This window comes from Rutidosis leptorrhynchoides, chromosome 1, assembly GCF_046630445.1.
Source record: "Rutidosis leptorrhynchoides isolate AG116_Rl617_1_P2 chromosome 1, CSIRO_AGI_Rlap_v1, whole genome shotgun sequence".
NCBI classification, from domain to species: Eukaryota; Viridiplantae; Streptophyta; class Magnoliopsida; order Asterales; family Asteraceae; genus Rutidosis; species Rutidosis leptorrhynchoides.
Window position 1 is genome coordinate 69,438,394 of NC_092333.1, and position 10,626 is coordinate 69,449,019.

Genomic DNA, 10,626 nt, shown 5'->3' on the forward strand with positions numbered 1-10,626 from the left:
ATAGCAATTTGATTCACTCAAAACGGATTTAAAATGAAGAAGTTATGGGTAAAACAAGATTGGATAATTTTTCTCATTTTAGCTACGTGAAAATTGGTAACAAATCTATTCCAACCATAACTTAATCAACTTGTATTGTATATTATGTAATCTTGAGATACCATAGACACGTATACAATGTTTCGACCTATCATGTCGACACATCTATATATATTTCGGAACAACCATAGACACTCTATATGTGAATGTTGGAGTTAGCTATACAGGGTTGAGGTTGATTCCAAAATATATATAGTTTGAGTTGTGATCAATACTGAGATACGTATACACTGGGTCGTGGATTGATTCAAGATAATATTTATCGATTTATTTCTGTACATCTAACTGTGGACAACTAGTTATAGGTTACTAACGAGGACAGCTGACTTAATAAACTTAAAACATCAAAATATATTAAAAGTGTTGTAAATATATTTTGAACATACTTTGATATATATGTATATATTGTTATAGGTTCGTGAATCAACCAGTGGCTAAGTCTTACTTCCCGACGAAGTAAAAAAATCTGTGAAAGTGAGTTATAGTCCCACTTTTAAAATCTAATATTTTTGGGATGAGAATACATGCATGTTTTATAAATGATTTACAAAATAGACACAAGTACGTGAAACTACATTCTATGGTTGAATTATCGAAATCGAATATGCCCCTTTTTATTAAGTCTGGTAATCTAAGAATTAGGGAACAGACACCTAATTGACGCGAATCCTAAAGATAGATCTATTGGGCCTAACAAACCCCATCCAAAGTACCGGATGCTTTAGTACTTCGAAATTTATATCATATCCGAAGGGTGTCCCGGAATGATGGGGATATTCTTATATATGCATCTTGTTATTGTCGGTTACCAGGTGTTCACCATATGAATGATTTTTATCTCTATGTATGGGATGTGTATTGAAATATGAAATCTTGTGGTCTATTGTTACGATTTGATATATATAGGTTAAACCTATAACTCACCAACATTTTTGTTGACGTTTAAAGCATGTTTATTCTCAGGTGAATATTAAGAGCTTCCGCTGTTGCATACTAAAATAAGGACAAGATTTGGAGTCCATGTTTGTATGATATTGTGTAAAAACTGCATTCAAGAAACTGATTTCGATGTGACATATTTGTATTATAAACCATTATGTAATGGTCGTGTGTAAACAGAATATTTTAGATTATCATTATTTGATAATCTACGTAAAGCTTTTTAAACCTTTATTTATGAAATAAAGGTTATGGTTTGTTTTAAAAATGAATGCAGTCTTTGAAAAACGTCTCATATAGAGGTCAAAACTTCGCAACGAAATCAATTAATATGGAATGTTTTTAATCAATAAGAACGGGACATTTCAGCTTGTGCTTCCGCCCATTTAGATACATAATCAATGGCTACGAGAATATAGAAATTATTATGAGATTTTGGAAATGGACCCATAAAGTCAATACCCCAAATGTCAAATACTTCACATACTTGAATGACATTTTGTGGCGTTTCATCACGTTGACTTATTTTTCCGGCCCTTTGACAAGCATCACAGGATTTGCAAAGAAGGTGTGCGTCTTTGTAAATTGTAGGCCAATAGAATCCAACATCGTAAACTTTTCTTGCTGTGAGTTGAGGCCCATAATGCCCTCTTGTTGGTCCTGTGTGACAATGGTTTAAGATTTTACTAGCTCCATCTCCGAATACACATCGGCGTATTATTCCATCTGGACAACTTTTAAACAGGTGTGGATCTTCCCAGAAATAGTGTTTTATATCACTAAAGAATTTCTTTCGTTTTTGGTACGAAAATCCCTTTTCAAGGAATCCACATACTAAGTAGTTTGCATAGTCTGCAAACCATGGAATTTCATTATAATCTATCTTCAATAGATATTCATCAGGAAAGTTGTCTTGTATGGTCGATTCATTTAGAACTTCTAACTCGGGATTTTCAAGACGAGAAAGATGATCAGCTTTCTGCTCCTCTTTTATCTCGGATTTCAATATCAAACTCTTGTAATAGTAAGATCTAACGGATTAATCTTGGTTTGACATCTTGTTTCGAAAATAGGTATCTAAGAGCAGAATGGTCGGTATAGACCACCGTTTTTGCTAGAACGAGATATGAAGGAAATTTGTCAAAAGCAAAGACAATAGCAAGGAGTTCTTTTTCAGTAGTTGTATAATTTGATTGTGCTCCTTGTAAAGTCTTACTAGCATAATATATAGGTTGAAATCGTTTTTCAATCCTTTGTCCTAAAACGGCTCCCATTGCAAAATCACTTGCATCGCACATTAGTTCAAACGGTAGATTCCAATTTGGAGTTATCATGATCGGCGCATTAGTGAGTTTCTCTTTAAGAATATTAAAATATTTGATACATTCATCTGAAAAGATGAATGGAGCATCATTTTCTAGGAGTTTATTCATAGGAGTGGCAATTTTAGAAAAATCTTTAATAAAACGTCGGTAAAAACCGGCATGCCTTAGAAAACTCCTAACTCCTCTAACATTGGTGGGATGTGGAAGTTTAGCAATTACATCTACTTTAGCTCTATCCACTTCAATTCCTTCCTTTGAAATTTTATGACCAAGAACGATGCCTTCTTTAACCATGAAATGGCATTTCTCCCAATTAAGTACTATATTTGATTGTTCGCATCTAATAAGCATTCGTTCCAAATTAACTAGACATGATTCAAATGTATCACCGAAGACTGAAAAGTCATCCATGAAAACTTCCATGCATTCTTCTATCATGTCGTGAAAAATCGCCATCATGCACCTTTGAAAGGTTGCAGGGGCGTTGCAAAGTCCAAATGGCATGCGTTTGTAAGCAAAAGTACCATAAGGGCACGTGAATGTGGTTTTCTCTTGATCTTCGGGTGCTATTGGAATTTGAAAATATCCGGAAAATCCATCAAGAAAACAATAATAACCATTTCCAGCTAATCTTTCCAACATTTGATCAATGAAAGGTAAGGGAAAGTGATCTTTTCTGGTGGCGTCATTTAATTTTCTATAATCAATACATACACGCCATCCTGTTACAGTCCTAGTAGAAATAAGCTCATTTTTCTCATTTGTAATGACAGTCATGCCACCCTTCTTAGGTACGCATTGAACTGGGCTTACCCATGGACTATCAGAGGTTGGATAAATTAAACCTGCATCAAGCAGTTTAATAATTTCTTTCTTAACTACATCTTGCATATTAGGATTTAGTCTTCGTTGGCGTTGCACATAAGTTTTATGACCTTCTTCCATAAGGATTTTATGTGTTCAATACGAAGGACTTATTCCTTTAATATCATGAATCTTCCATGCAATAGCTGATTTATGAGCTTTCAACACAGAAATGAGTTGTGATTTTTCATTTTCAGTAAGAGAAGACAATATTATTACAGGTAATTCAGATTCACCATGTAAATAAGCATATTCCAAATAGTTTGGAAGTGGCTTTAACTCTAATGTCGGTGGTTCTTCTATCGATGATTTATATCGATATCTGTCTTCTTCTTTTAGCATTTGAATTTCTTCTGTTGTTGGTTCATATCCATTAGCTATTAGTGTAGCTAACATTTCAGTTTCATCAATTGGTTCAGTTCCTTCTCCTAAAGAACATTCTCCTGTTCCTTGTAATTCTGGAAATTCTTCTAACAATTCTGCATGTGAATCTATAGTTTGAATATAATAGCATGTATCATCTGCAGATTGCGGTTGTTGCATTGCTCTATCAACTGAAAAGGTAACACTCTCATCCTCTATACTTAGGGTCAGTTTCTTACCGAACACGTCTATCATTGCTTTAGCCGTGTTTAAGAATGGTCTTCCTAATATGAGAGAAACTTGAGAATCTTCTTCCATGTCCAGAACAACAAAATCTACTGGAAATACTAAAGTACCAACTTTAACTAGCATGTTCTCCATTATCCCTCTAGGATATTTTATTGATCGATCGGCTAGTTGTATGCTTATTCTTGTTGGTTTCAATTCTCCAAGGTCTAGTTTAGTGTATAGTGAATACGGCATTAAATTTATACTAGCACCTAAGTCTGCCAATGCTTCTATTGAACTAAGACTACCCAGAAAATATGGAATTGTGAAACTTCCTGGATCAGATAGTTTTTCTGGTATCTTATTCAACAGCACTGCTGAACAATTAGCATTCATAGTAACGGCCGAGAGTTCTTCCATTTTCTTTCTATTCGAGATCAGATCTTTCAAGAATTTAGCATATCTAGGCATTCCTGAAATTACATCAATGAAAGGAAGATTTACATTTATCTGTTTAAACATATCCAAAAATTTGGATTGCTCGGCTTCAAGTTTCTCTTTCTTCATTGTACTCGGGTAAGGAAGTGGTGGTTGGTATGGTTTAACATAAGGTTTATCCTTAACTGTGTTATCTTCATTAACCTTTTCAACTACCGGTTCTTTTTCCTTATCTTGATCAGGTTGTGGTTCTTGTGGAGTAGGAATAGCTTCATCAGAAGTTACAGGTATTTCAGGTGGTTTAAGTGTTGTACCACTTCTTATGGTAATAGCTTTAGCTGTTTCATTCTGGGGGTTAGCATTTGTATCACTAGGTAAACTTCCCGGTTTTCTTTCACCTATTAACCTTGCTAGGTTACTTACTTCTTGTTCCAAATTTTGAATAGAAGCTTGTTGATTTCTAAATGCTTGAACATTTTGTTCATTAGTTTGTTTCTGAGATGTGAAAAACTGCGTTTGAGTTTCAACTAGCTTCGTCATCATATCTTCTAAATTCGGCTTTTTATCATCGGTTTGTGGTGGTTTGTTTTGAAAATTAGGTCTTTGCTGTTTGTAAGTATTGTTGGATACTTGTTGATTACTAGGACCTTGTTGGTTGTTGTATGGAACATTTCGGTTATAATTCTGGTTTTGATTGTAAATTGGTCTTGGCGGTTGATAATTATTCTGATAATTATTTCCAGGCCTTTGATTTAGATATGAAACATTCTCTCTTTGTTCCATTGTTAGTTCAATACTGAGACAATCTTTTGTCAAATGTGGTCCTCCACACTGCTCACAACTAATTCGTATTGAGTGTATATCCTTAGTCATCTTTTCCATTCGTCTCTCGACAACATCTATCTTTGCGGAAATGGAATCTAAGTCATGGCTAGAATCGGCTCTAGCTGCTTTAGATGATCTAACGATATCTTTTTCTGGGTGCCACTCATGTGAGTGGAAAGTAGTGTTATCAATAATTTTGTAAGCATCAGTTTCGGTTTTCTTCATAATAAAACCACCAGCTGCTATGTCGATGTCTTTCCTTATAGTGATGTCGCATCCTTGGTAGAATATTTGAACTATTTGACAGGTGTCTAAACCATGTTGCGAACATCCTCTTAATAACTTTCCAAATCTTGTCCACGCCTCATATAGAGTTTCATTTGGTTTCTGTGTGAACGTAACAATTTCTCCTTGAAGTCTTACGGCTTTAGATGCCGGAAAGAATTGTTTAAGAAAATTTTCAACTAAAACGTCCCATGTATCAATCGCCCCTTCAGGTAACGATTCCAACCAATCTTTGGCTTCTCCCTTTAAAGTCCAGGGAAATAATATGAGATATATCTGTTCATCTTCAACTTCTCGGATTTTAAAAAGTGTACAGATCCTATTAAAGGTACGAAGATGTTCGTTTGGATCTTCCTTCGGCGCACCACTAAATTGGCATTGATTAGTCACCATGTGTAGAATTTGTCCTTTGATTTCATAATCTGGCGCATTAATGTCTGGATGAGTAATTGCGTGACCTTGGCCAGTGCGTTTAGCTCGCATTCGGTCTTCCATACTTAAAGGTTCCAGATTCTCCATGATTGAATTTGTTGAATCTGAATCACTAGAGGATTCTGATTTAATGGTTCGTTCCTCAACAATCTCTGTTTGAATGATTGGTGGTTCCGGAGAAAAAATTAATGGTTCAGGATCTATGAATTGTCCCTGAATATTCTCCGGATTCTCAATTGTGAGGTCGGGTTCAAAAAATGGATTATCGGAAATTTGAATTGGAGTACTTGGTTGACTGGATGACGATTCTAAAGGAAAATCAACGGCGGTAATATTAGCTAGATGTCTTGATCTAGTTACAGGTGGTGAACGTACAAAAGGTGGTGAACGTCTTGTTCGGTGCATTCACTGAATATCCTATTAGTTTTTAAAAGGAAAGAAAAATTATATAAGTTATCCAATTAATAGACTTTTTTGATTTTGCCCACGTTTCGAATAGCCAAAAGATGCAGCAGAGGGGCAGGATTCGTTTGGTCTCAATATAATTGAGTACTGTTTGGCTCCAATAACCCGGTCCACGTACAAATCCAACTATTACTACGAACCAGAAAATTTTGATGTCTATCAATTTAACCACTTAAAATAAATTTTCGTAATTTTAAGAAATTTAAATAAGAAGTAGAAAAAATCTATGTCCTAAAAACTAGAATGGCGAGAAATAAGAAAGAAAAAGAGCGCGTCGAAAAAGGTCGAAAAAGAAAAGGGTTGAAAAATAAAAGGCATCGAAAAATAAGAAAGAAAAAGAGTGACTTATAAAACTTTAAAACACTCGACTAACCCAACCTTATTACTATCACTAACTTAAAATTAAAATTGCAAATTGAGATTACTAATTGGAGTGATAATTGATACATAGGTAAAAGGCGTCGAAAAATAAAAATAAGAAAGTAGCGCGAAAAACGGCGTCACAAAATTCTAAAGCACCTAAATCTTAGTCTAAAGAAAAAGCACTTAAGGGATTTTACGGCAAAGCCTAAAAATCTAGAATTAAAAATAAGCTACGGCAAAAATTATATCTAAAAACTAAATATGAGCGAAAAATACAAATTATTACGCTAAAACAATTAAAAAGGTACAAAATATAAAAAAATATACTAAAAGTTGTAAAAATTACAATTTTTATAAAAATATTATTTTTATATTATTTATTTTTTAAAACTATTAATTTTATAATTAATTAAACTAATTAAAACTAAATAAAACAAAATAATAAAATTAAAACTAAATATTATAATAAAATTACCCTAATTAGGGTTTAAAATTAATAATAATAATAATTATCTCGTAAATAATGCCTGATTAGGGCTTCCTGTGTGCCCGTGTCAGACGGCTCCGCGAGTTGCGGTGCCACGTACCAGCAAACCCTGCGAGTCGCGGGAAATGAAAATTCAGATGACAGGCTGGTTTCGACAGGTTTCGGTTTTTTATTTATTTATATATATATATATTTTTTTATTTTTCTGTTTTTAATTTAATTAATATATTTATACAATTTAAATAAAACATATCTTTAAAAACTAAGATAGAAATAAAATTCTTTATAATTTTATAAATAAAAATCTAAAAAAATAGATTTATATATATATATTTTTTTCGGTTTTTTTTATGTTTTAAATAAACACAAAATATTTAAATAAAACTTATATTTTTATAAAATAAAAATAAAGAAACTTTATAAAACTTAAATATTTAACAAACTCTTAAAAATATTTATATTTTTGTTTTCTTTTTATATTTTCGAATATTTAAAACGTATTTTTACAAAAGCGTATTTTTTTATAAAAGTAAACTAAAAATAAATTTCTTTTTTTTATAGCGTTGCGCTTCCGGCGTTTAAGCTAGATTTTAAGTTCCCCGGTAGCGGCGCCAAAAATACTTGATGTTATGCTAGGTGTATATAAAATAGCTTATATTTTACAAGGAAAAACTATTAAATACGATACAATTTTACACAAGATATTTTTTTATTTATAGAATGGATATACTTAAACCTTGCTACAACACTTATAGGCAGTGTACCTAATCGTACAGTAGTGTAGTTTTTAGTAAGTCCGGTTCGTTCCACAGGGAAAAAATCTTTAAACAAAGCTTAACGCTATATTAGTTTAATTTATAAAAATACAAATATATATAAGTAATATTATTATTATAAATGGGGGTTTTTACCGTTTAATGACCGGTTTGTCGATTTTAAAACTTTAGTCGCAGTTAAAACCTAATGTAAAATATTAAATAAATACAAGACTTAATTTAAAGCGTAAAGTAAATAACGATAATGAAATTGCGATAAATAAAAGTGCGATAAAATAAAATTGCGATAATTAAAAGTGCAATTAAATACAATAACAATAAATAAAAGTGCGATAATTAGAAGTGCAATTAAATATAAAATAAAGGAAATTAAATATGAAATAAAATAATTATGCTTATTTAAACTTCCGTAATCATGATGTTTGACGTGTTGATTTTAGTTTTATGCCCATGGGGTAATTGTCCTTTGTCCTGGATTATTAAATATGTCCGTCTGGTTTTTGTCCATAAGAGTCCATCAGTCATAAATATAAAGTGCGAGTGTCCTCGTCAAATTATCCTTATACCCGAAGTCAAATATTCCAACTAATTGGGGACTTAAACTGTAACAAGATTTTAATACTTTGTTTTAATAATTACACCAGGATATCGACTGCGTGTAACCCAAGATTTTAATACTTTGTTATCAATTATGCCAAGTGTCCTTGTACATAATTTCACCCCTGTTTTAATAATTTAGTGACAATTAATTCATTCTCGTGTTCGTACATATAAATACCCCGCCCATCGTGTCCGATCGAGTGTATATGGTTATTTATAGGGACGTCCAATTGTAAATCTTTATATTAAAATTAACAAACTATCATTTAGTTAAACAAATATAAAGCCCATTAATAGCCCATAGTCTAATTTCCACAAGTGTCATTCTTTTGTCCAAACCCCAATTATGGTACAAAGCCCAATTACCCAATTTTAGTAATTAGCCCAACATCATGATTACTTCGGATTAAATAAGCATAATAATAACTTAGCTACGAGATATTAAATTAAAAAGGTTGAACATAACTTACAATGATTAAAAATAGCGTAGCATCACACGGACAGAATTTCGACTTACACCCTTACAACATTCGCTAACATACCCTTATTATTAGAAATTAAAATTAAAATATAAATATATATATATATATATATATATATATATATATATATATATATATATATATATATATATATACGTATGATGAAGAAGGAAAAAGATGATTAAAAACGATCAGAATGCGCTGCCTTTTATAGGAATTTTCATCCAGGGAAGCTCCGCGACTTGCGGTATTTTTCTTCTTCAAACTCCGCAACTCGCGGAGTTTGTTTTTACAGCTCACACAGCCTTGGCTCCTAGCTTGCCGACGGTTTATAATATATAAATAATTATAAGAATTATTTAAATATTATATTATATTTATGTGCATAGTTGACTTGTAATTTTTAGTCCGTTGCGTCGAGCGTTGAGAGTTGACTCATGTCCCGGTTCCGGATTTTCGAACGTCCTTGCGTACAATTTAATATCTTGTACTTTGCGTTTTGAATCTTGTACTCTTGTAATTTCGAGACGTTTCTTATCAATAATTGGAACCTCTTTGATTGTATTTTGTACTTTTGAGCTTTTTGGTCGTTTGCGTCTTCAATTCGTCGAATCTGTCTTTTGTCTTCACCTTTTATTATTTAAACGAATATCACTTGTAAATAGAACAATTGCAACTAAAAGCTTGTCTTTCTTGAGGAATAATGCTATGAAATATATGTTCGTTTTTAGCATTATCAGATATGCATATTGAATTATTGATTTTCTGGACACGAAGAAAGTACATGGACACGAATAAAACTTCATATTGTTCATGAAACCTATTGTGATAAAAATCATATTAGTTCAAGTGCAAAATTTAATTGCAGCTCTCATATATCCATTCAAGCATTTAATCAAACACTTGATGTGCCGTAACAATATCATCATTCAGTCAATACATGTAATACGCAAACATACATCACAAACATAAAACCACAACAACAGATGCTAAGAATAAAATATGGTACTAACAACCATGAAAACTACAACAAATAACAAAAAACGATACTGTGTTGCTCTAAGCCACATCGAATTAAGTTTTAACAACTAATATGGAAATTAAAAGATAAATCCTAAAATTTAAGATTGACATATAATCAAAAAAAGATAATGTTTGAAAAATTAACTTGGAAACCGAAATCAAATCGACGAATACCTGATGCCCTTTTTAGAAACCTAAATAAATTCGATGAAACAACCTTGAATCATCCCTAAAACATCGATGTGGTGTCGAATCGATTCTTTAAACATCGAAGACGACAATCATTATTAATATCCAGTAAGAATCAAGAGAAACTAACAATCTTCATCACGCCGACTTACTCACCGGAGAAACTGCCGGCGGTTTCGAAGAATCCGGTGTTAGTATACAAAATTTATACCATTCTGTAGAGGAAAACGCAACGAATTAACTGGTGGTAGCTGCGCATTTTATTGCAGCAGTGGCCGGTCATAATCGCGTTGCTTAAGATTTGGGGGTATTGATTTTTTAAGAGTGAGAGAGAGGTTTGCTTTCTGCGTATTTTGTAAAATGTTTCGTAATTAACTGAAATAATCATGATTAATTGTAGAATTAACACGTGTCACATAATTATAGGAGTCATTAGCAGAGTG